The sequence below is a fragment of the Colias eurytheme genome, chromosome 32 (assembly GCF_061535395.1).
Source record: "Colias eurytheme isolate Ceu_HAF_F1 chromosome 32, ilColEury1 Martin Lab GWU primary, whole genome shotgun sequence".
Classification (NCBI taxonomy): Eukaryota; Metazoa; Arthropoda; class Insecta; order Lepidoptera; family Pieridae; genus Colias; species Colias eurytheme.
In genome coordinates, this window is record NC_143011.1 from 1,122,760 (window position 1) to 1,145,444 (window position 22,685).

At 36.1% G+C, this 22,685-nt stretch overlaps 1 long non-coding RNA gene across 1 annotated transcript; it reads left to right on the forward strand.

The window, feature by feature from the left end:
- The first annotated feature begins 12,577 nt into the window (after window positions 1-12,577).
- LOC149895104 (uncharacterized) lies at window positions 12,578-13,858 on the forward strand. Its single transcript, XR_016458514.1, has 2 exons — window positions 12,578-13,053; window positions 13,455-13,858. It is a non-coding gene; the product is annotated as an uncharacterized LOC149895104 (long non-coding RNA).
- Window positions 13,859-22,685: the final 8,827 nt, after the last annotated feature.

The window sequence follows — 22,685 nt, forward strand, 5'->3', positions numbered from 1 at the left end:
ACAAACTCGATACCATAAAGCATTGGTATCACATCTCGTCTCTCTTTGCTTGAAGTGTTCTTCAAAGCAAAGCTGATGACCCATTGTACGCCAATCATCACATTTTCAGTACCCAACCACTATATTAATTTACCTATGAATATTTTTTTTAGTATTAATTTATTATTTATCAAAATACAAACTCGATACCATAAAGCATTGGTAGCACATCTTGTCTCTCTTTGCTTGAAGTGTTCTTCAAAGCAAAGCTGATGACCCATTGTACGCCAATCATCACATTTTCAGTACCCAATCACTTTATTAATTTATCTATGAATATTTTATTAGTATTATTATTTATCAAAATAAAACTCGATGCCATAAAGCATTGGTAGCACATCTCGTCTCTCTTTGCTTGAAGTGTTCTTCAAAGCAAAGCTGATGACCCATTGTACGCCAATCATCACATTTTCAGTACCCAACCACTATATTAATATACCTATGAATATTTTTTTAGTATTAATTTATTATTTATCAAAATACAAACTCGATACCATAAAGCATTGGTAGCAGCACATCTTGTCTCTCTTTGCTTGAAGTGTTCTTCAAAGCAAAGCTGATGACCCATTGTACGCCAATCATCACATTTTCAGTACCCAATCACTTTATTAATTTATCTATGAATATTTTATTAGTATTATTATTTATCAAAATACACTCGATACCATAAAGCATTGGTTGCACATCTTGTCTCTCTTTGCTTGAAGTGTTCTTCAAAGCAAAGCTGATGACCCCCTGTACGCCAATCATCACATTTTCAGTACCCAACCACTATATTAATTTATCTATGAATATTTTATTAGTATTAATTTATTATTTATCTACTGAATGAACTATATACTGAAGCCCTATGCTTCTTGATGCTTGAAGTGTTGTTCAAAGCAAAGCTGATGACCCATTGTACGCCAATCATCACATTTTCAGTACCCAACCACTATATTAATTTATCTATGAATATTTTATTGGTATTAATTTATTATTTATCTACTGAATGAACTATATACTGAAGCCCTATGCTTCTTGAGGAGATAAAGGAACAATCATCAACATTATTTTATTATAAGTATCGAAATATAAACTCAGCACCATAAAACATAAGAGGTACATCTTGTCTCCTCTTTTCTATTCAAAGCAAAGCTTATGATTGGGTATAATAATATACAACATTTTCAGTACTTAAATTGTAAATTATACCCGAATCCTCATAAATTGAAACTTTGATTACAGATAATATATTATAATAATCACACCTGCGCAAAGCATGCATATGCATTTACGAGTATTTTATGTAAAAAATATTGTTTATTTATTTATTTATTTATTTATTTATTTATTTATATTTTAGGAGAATCTACAGCTGTATCCTTAAAGATAGTCACATAATATAATACTTAAAATAAGCCATTTACAGATTCTCACGGCTAGAATAATGTTAATATATAACAATTACAAATGTGAGCGATTACGTACACGAATCAAATGCTTAAAAGTTAAAACCAATGCTATTGTAACACTAATCAAATTACATATCAACTTGACCACCAAACTGACGGAAGAACTCATTAGCTAACTGACGCTTAACGGAGTAAGAACTGCTGCAGAATAAGTCAAAATCGAACTGTTTTGATAGCTTGTTAAAATTATTGCTTACGCGTAGAATAAACGAGTTTTGACGATAGTTAGTGCTGACTGCGGAAGTAAAGATAGGATTATATTTACGAGATAAAATTGAGGGTGTGTATAAAGAAATTTTGGCTAGTAGTTCTGGGCAGTCTATTTTATTGGATGTAATGCCTAAAAGTAATAAAATATCAGAAATCTCCCGGCGATATGTTAGGGGTAGGAAGTGAAATTTGCTGCAGACCTCGTAATAATCCTCAGATTTGTACGGGACGTGTAATCGGTAACATAGGAATTTCAAAAATTTCATCTGTATTCGTTCAATTCTAGTTATATATTTATCGTATCGCGGATTCCATATTGGCGACGCATATTCTAGAATGCTACGTACGTAAGCACAAAACAGAATTTTAAACGTTTTGGCCTTTTTAAAATCTGACGAAATTCTCATTATAAATCCTAAAGCTTTAGAAGCTTTAGCTAGAATATAATCGATATGTTTATCAAACATGAGTTTTGGGTCATGTATCACTCCTAGATCTCTTATGTCAGGGCTAGTTCCAAGATCTTGATTTTTTATTCGATAGTTGAAACGCAGTGTTTGTTTTTTACGACTAAATGAGACGACTGTGCATTTACCAGGATTGAGATCTAATTTATTTTGAGTACAATAGTAGTCTAATTTATTAAGGTCATCTTGAAGCATAGCAGCATCAGCAGAAGATTTAATAGTCCTAAATATCTTCATGTCATCAGCAAAGCAAAGAAGATTTGAGTGTGTGAAGCAATTTGGAATATCATTTATGAATACGCAAAACATAAGAGGACCCAAAAGGGAGCCCTGAGGTACTCCACTTGGTATTACCACCCAACTTGATATATAGTTACTTATTACAACTGCTTGAGATCTATTGTTGATATACGAGGAAAACCATCTGAGTAAGTTACCTCTAATGCCCATTATGTATAATTTATGCAAGAGAATCTTGTGATCTATGCGGTCAAAACATTTACTGTAGTCCGTGTAGATTACATCGACCTGATGGCCTGTCTCCATAGCATCAGTAATGTAATCATTCAGAAGCACCAGGTTAGTCACGGTTGATCGACCTTTAAGAAATCCATGCTGGTAACTCATGAATGTGTTTTTAAATACTGCATAAACCTGGTCGTATACTATTCTTTCGAAGACTTTGGCTATGATACACAATTTAGATATAGGTCTATAATTGACAACTTCCAACTTAGAACCTTTTTTGTGGACAGGTGTAACAAATGCCCTCTTCCACATTGAGGGGAATTCCATAAGAGTAAGTGATTTCTTAAATAAATAGGCTAGTGGAATGGCTATTGAGTCGGCACATTTTATAAGAAACAGTGGACTGATTTCATCAGGACCTGCAGATTTCGAAGGATCTAGTTGGGATAATGCCTTTTTTATCGTTTTCAAGTCAATGTTTATCGAACAAAGGTCAAAATTAGATTCAAAATTACTTAATTCCAGTTCAGATACATAATTTGATAAATTTGTGTCAGTTTTGTCTAGGAATGTAGAATAAAAATATTCTGAGAATGCATTACAAATATTGTTTCCGGATGTGAGTAAATTGTTATTGTATTTAATATTGCTAGGTAAGCCTTTAGATTTCGATCTACATTTGAAAAAGGACCAGAAGTATTTAGGATTCTGTTCAATGGAATTTTCAACAGAATTTATATATTTTTGGTAACAGTCATTTTCTACATTCTTAACTCTATCCCTTAACAGTTTGTATGATTCTAAGCTACTTAGGTTTTTGTAAATCTTGTATTTGCGAAAATGTTTAAATTTTTCTTTAATAATCTTTTTTAAAGCTGGTGAATACCAAATAGGAAATTTATTGTCGACCACGGTTTTGCTTGGGATGTAAGTGTGAATTAGATTATTAACAATCGAATAAAAATAATTCACACATTCTTCAATGGAATGAGTCCTGTCAAACTCTTGTGACCAATTAATTTTAAACAATTCTGCATTTATTCCCTCGTAATCCCCTTTGTTGTATAATATTTTCTTCCTAGTATTCGATTTTAAATACGATATGTGAACAAATTCTACATCAATTATGAGTGCTTTATGGTAAGGGTCGATCGGTAAAAGCGGACGGACACATTCATACACAACAATAGAATCGTTCGATAACACTAAGTCGAGTATTCGGTTGCTAGCGTTATGTATGAAGTTGTACTGCTGCAAACCATGAGTGTATAATTCGTCAATAAACAAACATTCATCACCATTCGAATAGTTTGAAGGAAGAAGTAGACCTTCAGAATTTAAAATCCAGGATATATTACTCATGTTAAAGTCGCCCGCAATAATTATTTTATCCGAGGGGTGATTGAGAATTATATTATTTAGTGCTTCTAGAAAGTTATGCAATTGTTGAGAAAATGATCTGCCTAAGTTTTGTTTACAAAGATATAATACACATATGTGAATATTAATAAGTTCGTTTTGATATTTAACACGTAAAGTCAACCAGAGGTCCTCGGCAGATGATTGAAATTGCTCCTGTGACGTCACGATTAATTCCTTTCGGGTTGCGACAAGCACGCCCCCTCCCCGAGATTGTCCTGTCGCCTCATAATTCCGATCCCTACGCCACACTACATAACGATCATCAAAAAATTCCGAGTCCGATATACCATCCACAAGCCATGTCTCCGTTAACAATATAATATCATACGAGGTTAAACATAAATTACGAAAAAATAATAAGGACTTTGTCCTTAATCCTCTAACGTTTTGATAGTAAATTGATAATTTTGTATTTTCATTAGCCATTTCGTTTTGATACAATCAATAAACGTTTAGATGTCACGTTATAATCGAATAGAACCATTAACGATTTAACCTTACGTACGTACGTATATTTGCAAGTTATAATAATTATTAGAATGATAGTTACTAGAACGTATAAAAATAAGATAATTGATAGACTTGTGTCAAATACAACACGATGTTCCAAACGCTGCAATATCACATTCAAACCACTATTAAATAAGTACTTATAACATATATCATTTCTATTAAATAATGTTCCTAACATTTTAACCGAGATTAAATCAAAATAGTATTTAATAAAATATAGCGATTCCATAAGTTTATTAATAATATTCACAAGAGCTTGAGTGCGTATTAAAACCATTAGAACGTTAACGACATTAATTCTAATCATATAAGTGCGACAGAGAAAAGTGCAAATACTAAATTGCACGAGTTTGTACGGAATAGCAATAATCGGTAAAGAATAAGTATTCGGAGCATCTTTGCAACAAGCGACACAAAAGAAAAATACATCCACCCGCATTAGTAGAGAATAAACCTGTTCGACTACGGTTGAGTCATGGCTACAAAACACTTGGTATTTTGAACGAAAATTATAACATTTTAACATAAATTGAAAACATAATATAGACAAATTTAAGCGTGATAATATTAATTGTTCGACTTTGATTTTATAAAATAAGCATTTGAATCGTTCACAATTTAGTTGTTTAACAAGAAAGAATGATACGGAATGGATACATATTATGACAATTTGTTTAAATCTGACTTTTTGGTAATTATTATAACAGGAGATGAATTATTTTTACGTACATGTATTTTACCGAATTTGACCCAAACGTAATCGTAGTGCTTATCCTTGGCAGTTAATTTGCAGCTATTCAGTAGGTTCTTCATTTCAGGGCTTAAATGGTCATTCACAAAGATGCGATTGTTAGAGTCTCCATATCCGATATCACGAGCTAGCAATTCCTTCGATGCTCGAGCCGCAGCAACAAAATCCTCCTTAACGTATCTGTTCAGGAAACTAATTATGATGGGTTTATCTTTTGTCTTCTGAGACGGAACACGATATAGGTAGTTGATGTGTTCCTTTTTAATACTGAAGCTAACTTTCTGACAGATATTGTCCACAACAGAATATAGGTTTTCATTTTTCTTTATAGGAACGCCCTTAATCTCGACATTATTTAATCTTGATCTTGTGTCGTTAGCTGCCAACTGAGCCTTTAGACAGGATACCTCCTGGTCAAGACTGGAGATTTTGAGATCAAGGCTTTCGAGTTCAACCAATCTAGCGTCCATAGTTGATATTTTGTTTGCAAAATCATCAATCTTGCCACCTAAAAATTCGCAGCTTGATTTGATCTCACATAGCTCTTTTTTCAATTCATTCAACCCAGTTAGTAGACTTGGCATTCCGGTGAGTTTGTTTTTCACATCTCGCAATTCTTTCATTATAGACTCGAGGGATATAGTGTCTGATGCTGAGGGTTGGTTTATATTTGATGAATTCTTGCAATTGGTACACCTCCAGGCAGCTCGTCTCTCCACACCCAGTTTTCTCCAACCTTGTTCCGTTATTTGTGCACAGCCAAAATCGAAGTGTTTGTTGCATATGCAACATTGCACTCCTTCTTTAAATGTTGAATTGCATAACGCACACTCCATTGTTAATACTTGGATTAGAGAAAAGGTTTTGCACACCTGATAGAACGGGGCAACTACACTGACGTGTGTTTTGTATCGCGTCTCACAGATGACTGATGACAAGTTGTAACAAGAATATGGTTATTCATCACATCGAATAAATTCAAGCGTTTGTTACTAACGTAAATAATATAAAGGGTGGAATTTTTACTTCTTAGATTATTTCGTATGCCTTTAATTTGCATAAATTAAAATGTATTTTTAATTATTCTATTTAAAACGGCAAATTGTTTAATAGCTACCAAAAAAAATACATAATATCAGAAAAAAGAAATATACAAAAAAAAAACACACAAAAAAGAACAAAAACAAAAAAAAATATCAGAAAAAAAGAAATATACAAAAAAGACAAAAAAAACACTAAAAAGAACAAAAAAAAAATAACAAAAAAAAAAACGAAAAAATAATAATGATAGAACATCAAGAATATATTTGCCGCATCAACGAAACAAGAAACAAATACTGGAATTACATACGTTATCTAATTAAAATAGCCATTTTACTATTATAATAAACAGTCATAGCCATTTTACTATTATAGAAAGCAATGAAAACATTGGTCAGACGCAATAGCCAAACAAACATGAGTGACATGATGACTTTTTCTCACTCCAAAAATGTCTCGAAGCTGACAAAAGAAATTTTCTGTTCACCAAAGGAAACGTCGTAAGTGGACAAAATCCTTGATAAAAGCCAAAGAAAATTGACTATCACAGTGAAAGTTCACGGTAAATATAATATATGTAGTTAAAAAAAAATGGCATTATGATCCAGTTGCCGTCGTATGTGAGGTCACAAAGTTTTGGAACTAAACTGAAGTGCAAATTATAACCGAACGAACATGAAACTAAAATCCTAATATTAACGACATCAAATACAACACTGAAGGCTATGCTTTTATGATTGATTTGTATGATAATATTTTCTGAAACGACATCCAAACAAGAACATGAATTCTATCCGGTTGCTGATCGCACTCGCTGGGCTTCCCAAAAGGGTCTCACCCGGTGGGGTTGATCGCACGGATCCTGCAAGCAAGTGGAGTTAATGAATTTTAATTTACCTACATAAAAATACTTGACTGTATTCAATATTGAAGTATGGTGGAATAGTTCGATATATATGTGAATAGCGTTTATTTAGTAATTCCAGTATTTTGAATCACCTCAATCAAGCAAGATCAAGATTTATTTTATAATTTAGTATAAAAAAATGTATTCGTATAAATTTATTCTTTCATCTCGTTTTAAATGGAACTAAAGTTTAAAACAAATGTTGGTTGTCGATTATTATGTACTTATGAAAAAAAAATATATTAACATACACGTTACGTTGTCAACAGTTATTTTAAAATAAATTAAAGTTATAATATTGTAATTCGTATTGCAAAAATAAAAACTTTCTTCCTTACTTTTACTCTGCCTTCTCTTCTTCGAGAGAAACTTTATTGAATTAAAGTATCAGGCAACTCTTCTATTTTTTCGCTATACCTTCTTATGTAACTCGCCCTTTTCGTTTCGTGTTATTTAATTACACCACTGTGCCTATTCTTCTTTCTCTTCTTTATATCTTCTCTAAATTCTTCTTAATACGTTATAGTTTATACTATGTGTAATTTAAAAAAAAATCAACGTTAACCTGTAATATTAAGAAAGCATTGTATATAAAGTACATACTATCATTATGTAAAATACATTTTATCTTAATGTACCTAATGTTGGAATACAGCTGGTCGACTGGTTATTTATTTTGTAATTTGAAACATTTCATTGCTTGCTTGCTTAAAATAATTAAAGTGACTATGTAGTAAGTACGGTTATCGTACAAACTCCAAACCTATCGAGAACTGAAGAATTGTTATACTAACTAAGTACAATCAATTGCTTTTTTCACATGCATATAATATATCTATAAAATATAATTTTAGTTTTTATTAGATACATAAGTAGAACATTTATGTTTACGTATCACCTATAAGTTTTTGTTATTTACAATATTTTATTAAGACAATGTAAAATGTATGAAATACTCTAAGAGTTGAAAACATCTTTTGTTAGTATGATAACCATATTCTTGAATATTTTCCAACGCAAAAAAAAACTACATTATCAAAAACAATTAATCAATATCATAATTACTTCGAAAATGCATAGTGTCTTATTGTGATTTTTTTACCAAGGATATCTTTGCCCGAAGATCAATTCATAAGTCAATTTTTAAATTGTTAAAATACCTTCATACTTTGGCAATATTCAAAGTATTTGGTGTAAAATAGTTGGTTAATTTGTCTGTCAACACTGCCTATTGTGTGTGTCGCTAATTTAAATCAGCAACTTGTTGTAACTCATTGAATATCATGTGTCAATTCGCGGGAAAAAAAAATGGTGAAAATTCAAGTTGATAGTTTGTGCATGATGGCGAAAACACAGGTTTCTTTTACTCATAATATGTCATTAAATAACGTTTGAAATATTATAACTAACCACTGAAGGTTGTTTTAAACAAAAGTTACAATGATGGGCAAAATTACCTAATAATGTAGCGATCTATATTTTACAACATTGCTCAGCATCAAAAGAAGCTTAGGGTTAGCACATTTTATATTACCACATAATTTGATAGTTAATAAATATTATTTCTATTCGGTTAATTTCGGAAAAATAAGCCTAATTTGGTATCTCGGAAATAACCATGGTAAATAAAGTTAAATCACTGAATTTAAAGCACAACTTAAATGTAAAAATATGATTATTTTTATTTAATTGTCAATGAACAATATTCTGTTTTGCTTTTTTTGTCTTTTTATTGCCTACAACATAATCCCACTACGAAATCTTTGCAGCAAAAGAAATCGAAAGAATGCTCATTTTACTGAGATGTACCAGCTTTTTGGAAAAGTAAAATGCGATTTATATGAAAACGAGAAAAAAAAATGCCTGGGTAACATTTCCCAGCATCTGAAGGTTCCCGACCTTTCATGATACTGCTTTGACTTTTAAAGTAAACGACATCTTTCGTTTTGTGAATATTTCACGGTATATTAATAAAATAATATTAATAAACATGTCCATTTAAATTTTGTTTACATGATAGTGATAACATTCACTCAACAATTACGTTTTACATCTCACTACTACAACATATTGGCTGCATCATATCGATCGCTTGGCTTCATCCTACGGTGCTCCAAAGAATTCAAGGATCCTAAAACAGCGCTTGTACTTTACAACAACTTCGTTCGTAGTCGTCTGGAGTATTGTTGTACAGTCTGGAACCCATCTTATCAAACGCATATAATTCGGATCGAGCGTTTACAAAAATTACTGGTCCGTTGTCTAGCATTCAGAACTGGAATTGGTAAAACCTGCACAAGTTATCTGGACAGACTCAATAACTTCAAGATGTTGAGCTTAAAATCTCGACGTACAATATTACGTTAGATATATTTTTCTTATATAAAATAATTAATAATTGTATTGATTCTTCTGAATTATTGGGCAGAATATGTATTAATGTCCCCGCCAGGATCCCTCGATATCCCTGCGCTATACTCAGAACTCCTCCATTTCGAACAAACTTATGGAAGCATTCCCCAATAGTTAGACTTACCCATGAGTACAACGTTGTTGCAGCAAAGTCGCGTGAAATTGATATATTTCACAATTCACTTGCGGTATTCAAGCGTACTGCGTATTCTTAATAAACATTTCAATGAAACATGTCGATAAGCACCATACTATTTACAAATAATAGTAGTCAGCATTAGTTTTTTAATTAGTAATTAGTAATATTAGTAAAAACGATATTATTGCAAATTTGTTTTGGATCTACTTTGGTAAATTATTATTTGTTTGTTTGTATTTCCTGCATCAGAAATTGTATTTCATTTTTTCATTAAACTAACATGATATTGTTATCCGTTTAAATATACGATTGTTGTAATTTCCTATAAGTAAAGAAACATAATATATTGTTATTATACGATAAGCTATTTTAGTATTAACTATTAAGAGTTTATAAATTATGTTTTCTTTGTTGGAAATTCTTAATAAAAATAAAAAAATAAAAACATTTATCAAATTTGATACTTAAAATAAATAACAATTATTTATAGGAACATAAAATTGTTTTTATTTTGTGTATCCGTGATCTGTCCATTTTTTTTTCAAATACGCAAATATTTTGGTTAGGTTAGCACAATTATGACATATTATAATATGAGATGTAATATAAATATTAATACATATAACTTGAGAGAAACGCCCCGCATTATCAATCGTAATATTCTATTGTTTCGACACTGTCTACATCTAGCCACCGCCATCACTGCAGGCGCGACGCAGCGCCAATGCAAAGCGACTTAGGGCACCGCACTCACCTCTGCGACAGAGCCGCTCCTGCGCCCGCCGCGGCGCGCGCCGGCCCGGCCACGTCTCGCCGCCGAGCGAGGCCGCTCGCGCGCAGCTCCGCCCGACACCGGCCCGGTACCGTCCGCGGATCCATTCCTTCCGTTGGACTAAAAGCGCCCGCTATCGTCTTTCATGATCCATCGTTATTCTATATTCGAAGGGCTATCATTTCATTTTTATAAATTGCATCACGTCCGACGTATATTTACAGTACAACGCGCTACATCATTACTTCTAATATCGTACTTTTACATTCGCTGAGCGCATTTTACAGTAATATTTAAATATTTTGTCTCGCTATGCTTCAATTTTCTATGTAGATCAATCAATTTTGTTTTTTAACATAAACTTACATGCACAACACAAACTATATTTTTGTGTACATAAAATCAATTAAGTTTAGTTTATAGGTATATAGACTAGAGTAAACTAGAGTAAATTAATTTAGATCGTGTAAATTATTGATGTAGAATGTAGATATTTTATTCATACATTTTATTTACGTGTATGTATTTTTGATAGAATCATGGTTATATTTATTTAATTTTATTTTATTACACGCATAACGCTTTACTTAAACACGTGTCAATCATATACACACTTTACAATTTTTATTTCTTTTATAGTTAAGTATAATAGTAGTAATTAGTGTATATCGAGTATTTAGACGGTAGTTAGGTAACTCCGCCTGTGTTTGAGGGTGAATAGAATAAATTTTATGAGATTATTTTATTCTACCTCATCGCAGCCAGTCCCAAGCCTGGATAAAGGAGGAGGTGGTAGTTTTGCATTAATACAGAAAGTTTCATTTATTTATTTATTTATTTAAAGATATAATTTGCTCAGTATGATGTGAAACACCTCGCTGCCAGTCAAAAAAATTGAAAACAGTGTTCCTTTTTGCGGATATTTGTCATAGGTTTATATTATCTTTTATAATCTTCTTATTATCTTTCTAAATTTATGATACAACTTATATATTTCATATTTTCCAGATCGCAGAAGACGGACAAACAACACAAAATAATAGGTTTAATATGACAACATTAAATCACAAGTTAAGTATATTATATTTGTTTGGCATAATTCCTGTTTGTCTAAAAAGGAGCATTAAAAAAACATAATATCTTGATTAAGTTTAGATAACAAAAGTATGGATGCAAAACTCTCAATAAATTTAAAAAAAACCGGCCAAGTGCGAGTCGGGCTCGCGCACAAAGGGTTCCGTAGCAGCAAATATAATAAATTACAGTTAAATCAACCTATCTCAAAAACTATAAGAGATACTTTGATCAAACCAAAAATCGTTGAAAGAGTTAATTAGCATGCATCACCTCTATTTTTTTTAGAATTTTATACCCCGTAGTTATAAAAATAGAGGGGGGGGGACATACTTTTTACGACTTTGAGAGCTGATATCTCAAAAACCGTTCACTTTAAGAAAAATGTTTTTTAGAAAACTTTATATCATTTTAAAAGACCTTTCCATTGATACCCCACACGGGTATGTACATCGAAAAAAAAAATTTCATCCCTCAGTTACATGTATGGGGGGCCCCACCCCCAATTCTTTTTTTTACTATTTAGTGTCATATTTTTGTAGCGGTTCATACAACACATATTCCCATCAAATTTCATCACTGTAGTACTTATAGTTTCCGAGTAAATCGGCTGTGACAGACGGACAGACGGACAGACGGACAGACGGACATGACGAAACTATAAGGGTTCCGTTTTTGCCATTTTGGCTACGGAACCCTAAAAAACGTTTAAAATGATTGCCAGTGATAAAAAATGAGGATAATCAAATATTTTATAAATGTTTTTTTTTTCAGAAACGCCACAATTGAATCCCAGTAGAAATAGGAAAATATAAAAGACCAGTTTCATCCATAGGAAGAAAGATACTACTTATTTTACCAATAAAAGGACTTGAGGGCAAAATATTTACATATTAGGTAACTACATGTATATAAAGTTTTGATGAAGAATTTTGATGAGAAAAAATATCAAGTTAAGTACATAATATATTTATTGACCTAATTCCTGTTTGTGAAACATTTAAACTGCATAAATATAATAAATAACACATCATGATTAAATTTACATTTTAATCGACTTCGAAATTGGATTTATTCTCTTTTTCGCTTTGTTACATCATAATTTTTCACTGGGAAAACCGATTTTGAGAATTCTTTTTTTTTATTTGAAAGCTGCCTGCAATGTGGTTGGTGGTCCCAATTATTTGATTTAGTTTTGACAAATTGAAGGTTTTCATTAAATGTGGATTTTTTTTTTCAGAAATGCCACAAATTACTCTATAACATAAAGACAGTTTCATCAGGAGGAGGAATGACACAACCAATAAAAGGAATAATTGAAGTCAAAATATTGTACATATATAAAACAGGCTTTGTATCAGTACAAAATGGAATCACCAGTTAAGTATGTTAATTATATTTTTGGCCTAATTTTTGTTTATGAAACGATCAAACTACATAAAGTATTGATCAAAAATAGTTTCCTCAATGCAACCTCTGTTACTATTAGAACAAAATATATTTTTTTATAAATTTATACTATTAACTATATTTGTTGTAAAATACATTAAAATCTTTAATTTCTAACTATAAAACTCTCGTCACAAACAATAAGTTTTATAATAAACATCGCTGTTCAAAACCAAAGTTGTGACTTTCAAGAATTCATAGATATTATATCTATTCATAAATTGAATTTCAATCGAATCTTTATTATGGACTATTCTTGATTTTTGATTGATACTCATACTCATGCATGTGAAAAAGGATAACAAAAATATGTATTCATATTTTAAACAATTTCAGCCAGACGCGCCAGGTGCTCAAAGCAGCGTCACTAAGAAGAAACACGTGAAAGCACGAAACAGACCACCATCGTGCTCCGTGGCTTTATCCGCATTGTTACGCTCCTATTGGTCTTAGCAAGATGTTATATTATATGTTTAGCCTTTAATATGTTGATCCGACCTGTTTTTATAATATTTATTCAAAATTTTAAGTTTATCCATGCACTACTGTTTACGTCTAGCCCGGGGTAGCATATTTTTTGCTTCGATTATTATTTTGTAAATCGCACCCAAAAAATATTCAAGTGTATTTTCCTACGTTTTTTTTATGTATAGATTTTATTTAAGTTGTATGAAAAAATGTATTACTGTTACCATTAGTTGAATAATATAGTCATGTTAATAAAACCATTTTAGTTTCAATTATTGTTGTTTTATTCGCAATTCAAAAATAATTATTATTATTGATTTTATGAAACTAAATTTTGATATAATATGTAAATAATCTATGAAGATAGCTGTTTTATTATTGAAATAATTAAAGTTTTGATTAGATAAATTGCCTATCATCTACTACACAAAACAATGTTTAGTACTTATTACCTACTTAAAATTAGCTTTTTCTTATGCCATTTACTTAATGATCTAAGTATGCCATAGAAACACATAGAAATGAACTACTAAAATCATTATTCACATGTTCGATTCAATAAACAGTGTATGAAGAACTTAACAAATTAATCATTGCAAACCGACAGATGGAACTGATATAAATAACTATATTTTTATTTTTTTATAATAAACTTAGGTATATCTTCCTAACACCTAATTCAGTAGGTACATAAATTAAATAAGGCACTACGAGGATTATAAAATGATAGAATTAAAAAAAAAAACACTGATGAATGATATTGACAAACGAAAATTTTAAGATTTTTAACTAAGTAATATTAATGGTCCCAACTACTATTTAAATTATTGGCTTGCAGCTAAATTACTAAAATACCTAAGGGACTAGAAATATTGAGAAAACAACTTCAATTAAAAATCAACAAAGTCAATTTAATGTAACTAGATAAGAAAAAATAACGATAACAAACTATTATTTCGAGGTTTTACATAACGAACTACCTACCTACTTAACATTTAATTTTAATATCAGCTACACTCCACAGGAGTACTTGTTTATATAATTCAGTTTTTTGTTAGTTTTTAAACAAGACAAGAGGTAATCATTATTTGTAGGTATATGAATATGTTCAATGAAATTAAAACACATTATTTAGGTATCTAATTTTGTATTGTATCTTTTAAAAACACGTTTTGCCGAGATCACTTTTTCATTAAATAATTTCAATCTTCTATTTTCATTATTGCTTCTGTTAAAAACAATCACTTTCTATATTATCGAAGTCGTTCAAAACTGAAAGAGAAATTAGTGATATTTAAATTTTGTATTATAATGTTTAATATATAATATGTATTTAAAGACAAGTAATTTATCGGCTGGGATCTAAGAGACTAGGCTGCTCGAAAACTGAGCATTGATTTATTTATTTTTTCTTATATTTCGCTTTTTTATACTTTTAATTAAATAAGAAAAATAGGGTAGTACATATATGATTAATGAATATCGATCAAATTATGAAGTATGGTGGTGTAAGATTTTTAAACATTATTTTTTCAATTATTATTCTTCAATATATAATATATCATAATAACAATATTAAAGATTGATGTAACACAGTATAAATATACAGGTATTACATATATTTAACTTAAAAAATGTGTCAGTTTGCTATTTTCTTTTTAGTTGGTACAACTATAAGTATGTACTATACAACAAAAATACACAAATTACATTGCCAATTACATTCTGTTGTTGAAACATGTATAATTGTATAATGATTATAATAGAAAAAACATACAATTTCGGTGTATTTTTTTTACATCAATGATCTCTTAGCGTTTTTTGTCATAATATACCCTATATAGTTATATATATATTTTTTTTATGATTATGAAACGATGAATTGCGATTAAGTACTTGTTTGTTTAATTGAGTAAGTGTTGTCTTGGACTTTTTTTTCTGACAAAATAAAAATTAGAAATTATATTGCTATAGTCCAAGAGCTGATGATAGCTAGAATAATTATAGATAAAAAAAACAACATCGTTTGTTAAAACTCTTGGAGCACACGGAAGCTCGCGGGCTGCTTGCAGCCCGCGCACAACGCACCAGCTAGTTATTATAATATATAAAGCTACACTACCACTCACTGACTGACTGATTGACATCGCTTTTCTCGGAAACTACGGGGAAAGTGGGGGGGATAATTATGTGATTGTGTAGAGGTGCGCCGAGTGACCAGAGGAAAAATATAGCGATCTCGATCATCTTCGAAAACCGAGTGGACCCCTGGAGGTGCGCAAAAACGGTGGTACCTGGAGGGGGGGTGTCTGAACAAAAAATGCTCGGAACTGGTGGCGATTACCAGGGGTGGTGGAAAAATGGGGATTTTCGCGAAAACAAGATGGCCGCCGTACTTTGCCAAAATCGCCGTTTATGAATCCTTACGTCTCAAATTTGGCACACGTGCTCTGTTCGAGCCAGCGAATCGATCGGTGCCCCGTTCGAGTGGCTCCGGGCCCCAGTTTCCGACTTCCATACAACGTAAAATCCAACGGCCCGCGGAAACGGTGCGAGTTGGGTGGGGGGTCCGTGAACTAAAAATGATCACCACCCTGGGACGCTACCAGGGAGCCATAGTGGGTCGCTCGATTTTGGAATTTTTCCATTTTTGGCGCAAACATAAAAACGTAAATTTAGACGAGGTGGCGCAACGGAGAAACACACCAATGAAGCATTCATACTCGCCCAGCTCCCAGGATATCCAGAAAAATCCGAAATTTTGAACTTTCTCACAGCCCGCGGAGACGGTCAACGGCCCGCGCAAACGGTAGCAGCTACATCTGGGGTGCTCAAACTAAATGTGTAGTAAACCTCGAGCAATTACCACAGATAGTGAAAAAAATTCAAAATGGCGGAAAAAATGGCCGCCGCCATACAAATGCTAAAACGGCCATCGCTGGTCCGATCGCGCTGAAACTTGGCACAGGGGCTTTAATCGAGCCGCACATTAAGTTGGCATACTCATCATCGAGTTTTCATCGCTGGTTTCCGAGTTTCATACAACGCGAAATTCGACGGCTCTCCGAAACGGCGCCAGATAGGTGGGGGGTGTAGAACTAAAAAATGATCAGGAAGATGGGGTGCTACCAGGGCAATTGAGAAATTTCAAATTGGACGTAATTTTTTTTTCAAAAATGGCCGATTTTTCGAGGCAAGATGGTGGCGCCGGTTACTTTACGATCGGTCTGAAAATTGACTTTTGTGCTCTGATCGGCCAGATTTACAAAACTGCATAGTCAGAATTTCTCTCCGACCCCCGGTTTCCATTTTCCATACATCACATAATTCAACGGCTCTCTGAACCGGTGGCAGGTAGGTCGGGGTCGCCAAAGTAAAAAATGCTTCAAAACCTGGTCCGCTTCCAGATATATAAAAATTTTTGTTAAAAAGCGAAATTTTTTTTTCGAAAATTTTGTATGGAAATTTCCATAGTAGGAAGGGTAATAGGAATATAGCAACGGAAAAAGATGGCACCGCGGGCTGCTTGCTGCCCGCGCACCGCGCAACCTCGAAGGTCGACAGCCTCCCGGAGCAGAAAATATTTATTAACTTTTGAACTACCGCACGAGCCAAGCGAGCGAAGCGAGCGAATCACGGCAGCAGCCGGCGTAAATATTCAAAGAAGTAGCGAGGAGCGAAGCGATGAGCGAGTTAGGTTAACTTTTGAACTACTGCACTAGCCAAGCGAGCGAAGCGAGCAAGTCACGTCAGCGGCCGGCGTAAATATTCAAAGAAGTAGCGAGGAGCGAAGCGACGAGCCAGTTAGGTTAACTTTTGAACTACTGCACTAGCCAAGCGAGCGAAGTGAGCAAGTCACGTCAGCGGCCGGCGTAAATACTCAAAGAAGTAGCGAGGAGCGAAGCGACGAGCCAGTTAGGTTACTTTTGAACTACCGCACTAGCCAAGCGAGCGAAGCGAGCAAGTCACGTCAGCGGCCGGCGTAAATATTCAAATAGGTAGCGAGGAGCGAAGCGACGAGCGTGTTAAGTAAACTCTTTAACAGTTTATTATGAAAAGTCACTGCCCGCTATCGATTAGACACCTCAAAATGATGAAATTCGGGGATCACGTTTCAAGAATTTAACCAATATTTGAATAAGTAATTTATAAACAGTTTCGACTGACTGTAGAATCGCTGTTAGCAGATGTAACAAATGGACAGGAAATTCAAATGCATTTTCAAATGACTGAAGATTTCTGCCCTGGGATGAGCCGCGAGCTGCTTGCAGCTCGCGCACCACGCACCCTCGAAGGTAGACAGCCCCCCGGAGTAGAAAATATTTGAATGGGAAATTTATAAGCACTTCCGATTGACTGTGGAATCGCTGTTAGCAGATATTAACAAATTGACGGGGAATTTTTATGCATATTCAACTGACTGAAGATTTCTGCCCTGGGATGCTTCGCGGGCTGCTTGCAGCCCGCGCACCACGCTCCCTCGAAGGTGGACAGCCTCCCGGAGTGGAAAATACTTGAATGGGGAATTTATCAGCATTACCGACTGACTGTAGAATCGCTGTTAGCAGATGTAACAAATGGACAGGAAATTTGAATGTATTTTCAAATGACTGCCCTATTGCTTCAACCCAGGGGCAAAAGGGGCTCGCGGGCTGCTTGCAGCCCGCGCACAACGCACACTCGAAGGTCGACAGCATTCCAGAATAGAAAATTTATGAATTGGGAATTTATAAGCACTTCCGATTGACTGTGGAATCGCAGTTAGCAGAAAATTATAAATGGACTTGGAATTCTAACACATTTCCTAATGACTGCCCTATTGCTTCAACCCAAGGGGCAAAAGGGGCTCGCGGGCTGCTTGCAGCCCGCGCACAACGCACCAGCTAGTCATATATATATAAAGCTACACTACCACTCACTGACTGACTGATTGACATCGCTTTTCTCGGAAACTACGGGGAAAGTGGGGGGGATAATTATGTGATTGTGTAGAGGTGCGCCGAGTGACCAGAGGAAAAATATAGCGATCTCGATCATCTTCGAAAACCGAGTGGACCCCTGGAGGTGCGCAAAAACGGTGGTACCTTGAGGGGGGTGTCTGAACAAAAAATGCTCGGAACTGGTGGCGATTACCAGGGGGGGTGGAAAAATGGCGATTTTCGCGAAAACAAGATGGCCGCCGTACTTTGCCAAAATCGCCGTTTATGAATCCTTACGTCTCAAATTTGGCACACGTGCTCTGTTCGAGCCGGCGAATCGATCGGTGCCCAGTTCGAGTGGCTCCGGGCCCCCGTTTCCGACTTTCATACAATGGAAAATCCAACGGCCCGCGGAAACGGTGCGAGTTGGGTGGGGGGTCCCGGAACTAAAAATGATCACCACCCTGGGACGCTACCAGGGAGCCATAGTGGGTCGCTCGATTTTGGAATTTTTCCATTTTTGGCGCAAACATAAAAACGTAAATTTAGACGAGGTGGCGCAACGGAGAAATACACCAATGTTGCATTCGTACTCGCCCAGCTCCCAGGATATCCAGAAAAATCCGAAATTTTGAACTTTCTCACAGCCCGCGGAGACGGTCAATGGCCCGCGCAAACGGTAGCAGCTACATCTGGGGTGCTCAAACTAAACTTGGAGTAGACCTCGAGCAATTACCACAGAAAGTGAAAAAAATTCAAAATGGCGGAAAAAATGGCCGCCGCCATACAAATGCTAAAATGGCCATCGCTGGTCCGATCGCGCTGAAACTTGGCACAGGGGCTTTAATCAAGCCGCACATTAAGTTGGCATACTCATAATCGAGTTTTCACTGCTGGTTTCCGAGTTTCATACAACGCGAAATTCGACGGCTCTCCGAAACGGCGCCAGATGGGTGGGGGGTGTAGAACTAAAAAATGATTAGAAACATGGGGCGCTACCAGTGCAATCGAGAAATTTCAAATTGGACGCAATTTTTTTTTCAAAAATGGCCAATTTTTCAAAGCAAGATGGTGGCGCCGGTTACTTTACGATCGGTCTAAAAATTGATTTCTGTGCTCTAATCAGCCAGATTTACAAAACTGCATACTCAGAATTTTTCTCCGACCCTCGGTTTCCATTTTCCATACATCACGAAATTCAACGGCTCTCTGAACCGGTGGCAGGTAGGTCGGGGTGGCCCAAGCAAAAAATGCTTCAAAACCTGGTCCGCTTCCAGGCATATAAAAATTTTTGGTAAAAAGCGAAATTTTTTTTTTCGAAAATTTTGTATGGAAATTTCCATAGTAGGAAGGGTAATTGAATAGCAACGGCAAAAGACGGCACCGCGGGCTGCTTGCTGCCCGCGCACCGCGCAACCTCGAAGGTCGACAGCCTCCCGGAGTAGAAAATATTTATTAACTTTTGAACTACCGCACGAGCCAAGCGAGCGAAGCGAGCGAATCACGGCAGCGGCTGGCGTAAATATTCAAATTGGTAGCGAGGAGCGAAGCGACGAGCGAGTTAGGTTAACTTTTGAACTACCGCACTAGCCAAGCGAGCGAAGCGAGCAAGTTACGTCAGCGGCCGGCGTAAATATTCAAAGAAGTAGCGAGGAGCGAAGCGACGAGCGAGTTAGGTTAACTTTTGAACTACTGCACTAGCCAAGCGAGCGAAGCGAGCAAGTCACGTCAGCGGCCGGCGTAAATATTCAAAGAAGTAGCGAGGAGCGAAGCGACGAGCCAGTTAGGTTAACTTTTGAACTACCGCACTAGCCAAGCGAGCGAAGCGAGCAAGTCACGTCAGCGGCCGGCGTAAATACTCAAAGAAGTAGCGAGGAGCGAAGCGACGAGCGAGTTAGGTTACTTTTGAACTACCGCACTAGCCAAGCGAGCGAAGCGAGCAAGTCACGTCAGCGGCCGGCGTAAATATTCAAATAGGTAGCGAGGAGCGAAGCGACGAGCGTGTTAAGTAAACTCTTTAACAGTTTATTATGAAAAGTCACTGCCCGCTATCGATTAGACACCTCAAAATGATGAAATTCGGGGATCACGTTTCAAGAATTTAACCAATATTTTAATAAGTAATTTATAAACAGTTTCGACTGACTGTAGAATCGCTGTTAGCAGATGTAACAAATGGACAGGAAATTCAAATGCATTTTCAAATGACTGAAGATTTCTGCCCTGGGATGAGCCGCGAGCTGCTTGCAGCTCGCGCACCACGCACCCTCGAAGGTATACAGCCCCCCGGAATAGAAAATATTTGAATGGGAAATTTATAAGCACTTCCGATTGACTGTGGAATCGCTGTTAGCAGATATTAACAAATTGACGGGGAATTTTTATGCATTTTCAACTGACTGAAGATTTCTGCGCTGGGATGCTTCGCGGGCTGCTTGCAGCCCGCGCACCACGCACCCTCGAAGGTGGGCAGCCTCCCGAAGTGGAAAATACTTGAATGGAGAGTTTATAAGCACAACCGACTGACTGTAGAATGGCTGTTAGCAGATGTAACAAATGGACAGGAAATTCGAATACATTTTCAAATGACTGCCCTATTGCTTCAACCCAGAGGCAAAAGAGGCTCGCGGGCTGCTTGCAGCCCGCGCACCACGCACCCTCAAAGGTTGACAGCATTTCAAAATAGAAAATATTTGAATTGGGAATTTATAAACACTTCCGATTGACTGTGGAATCGCTGTTGGCAAATAATAACAAATTGACGGGGGATTTTGATGCATTTTCAAATGACTGCCCTATTGCTTCAACCCAGGGGCAAAAGGGGCTCGCGGGCTGCTTGCAGCCCGCGCACAACGCACCAGCTAGTATTATCATATATATATAAAGCTACACTACCACTCACTGACTGACTGACATCGGGTTTCTCGGAAACTACGGGGAAAGTTGGGGGGATTTCGACGTGATCGTGTAGAGGTGCTCCCAGTGACCACCGGAAAAATATAGCGATCTCGATCATCTTCGAAAACCGAGTGGACCCCTGGAGGTGCGCAAAAACTGTGATACCTGGAGGGGGGGTGTCTGAACAAAAAATGCTCGGAACTGGTGGCGATTACCAGGGGTGGTGGAAAAATGGCGATTTTCGCGAAAACAAGATGGCCGCCGTACTTTGCCAAAATCGCCGTTTATGAATCCTTACGTCTCAAATTTGGCACACGTGCTCTGTTCGAGCCGGCCAATCTATCGGTGCCCCGTTCGAGTGGCTCCGGGCCCCAGTTTCCAACTTCCATACAACGTAAAATCCAACGGCCCGCGGAAACGGTGCGAGTTGAGTGGGGGGTCCCGGAACTAAAAATGATCACCACCCTGGGACGCTACCAGGGAGCCGTAGTGGGACGCTCGATTTTGGAATTTTTCCATTTTTGGCGCAAACATAAAAACGTAAATTTAGACGAGGTGGCGCAACGGAGAAATACACCAATGATGCATTCATACTCGCCCAGCTCCCAGGATATCCAGAAAAATACGAAATCTTAAACTTTCCCTCATCTCGCGAAGACGGTCAACGGCCCGCGCAAACGGTAGCAACTACATCTGGGGTGCTCAAACTAAACTTGTAGTAGACCTCGAGCAATTACCACAGATAGTGAAAAAAATTCAAAATGGCGGAAAAAATGGCCGCCGCCATACAAATGCTAAAATGGCCGTCGCTGGTCCGATCGAGCTGAAACTTGGCACAGGAGCTTTAATCGAGCCTCACATTACGTTGGAATACTCATCATCGAGTTTCCATCGCTGGTTTCTGAGTTTCATACAACGCGAAATTCGGCGGCTCTCCGAAACGGCGCCAGATAGGTGGGGGGTGTAGAACTAAAAAATGATCAGGAAGATGGGGCGCTACCAGGGCAATGGAGAAATTTAAAATTGGACGCAATTTTTTTTTCAAAAATGGCCAATTTTTCAAAGCAAGATGGTGGCGCCGGTTACTTCATGATCGGTCTGAAAATTGATTTCTGTTCTCTAATCGGCCAGATTTACAAAACTGCATACTCAGAATTTCTCTCCGACCCTCGGTTTCCATTTTCCATACATCACGAAATTCAACGGCTCTCTGAACCGGTGGCAGGTAGGTCGGGGTCGCCGAAGTAAAAAATGCTTCAAAACCTGGTCCGCTTCCAGGCAT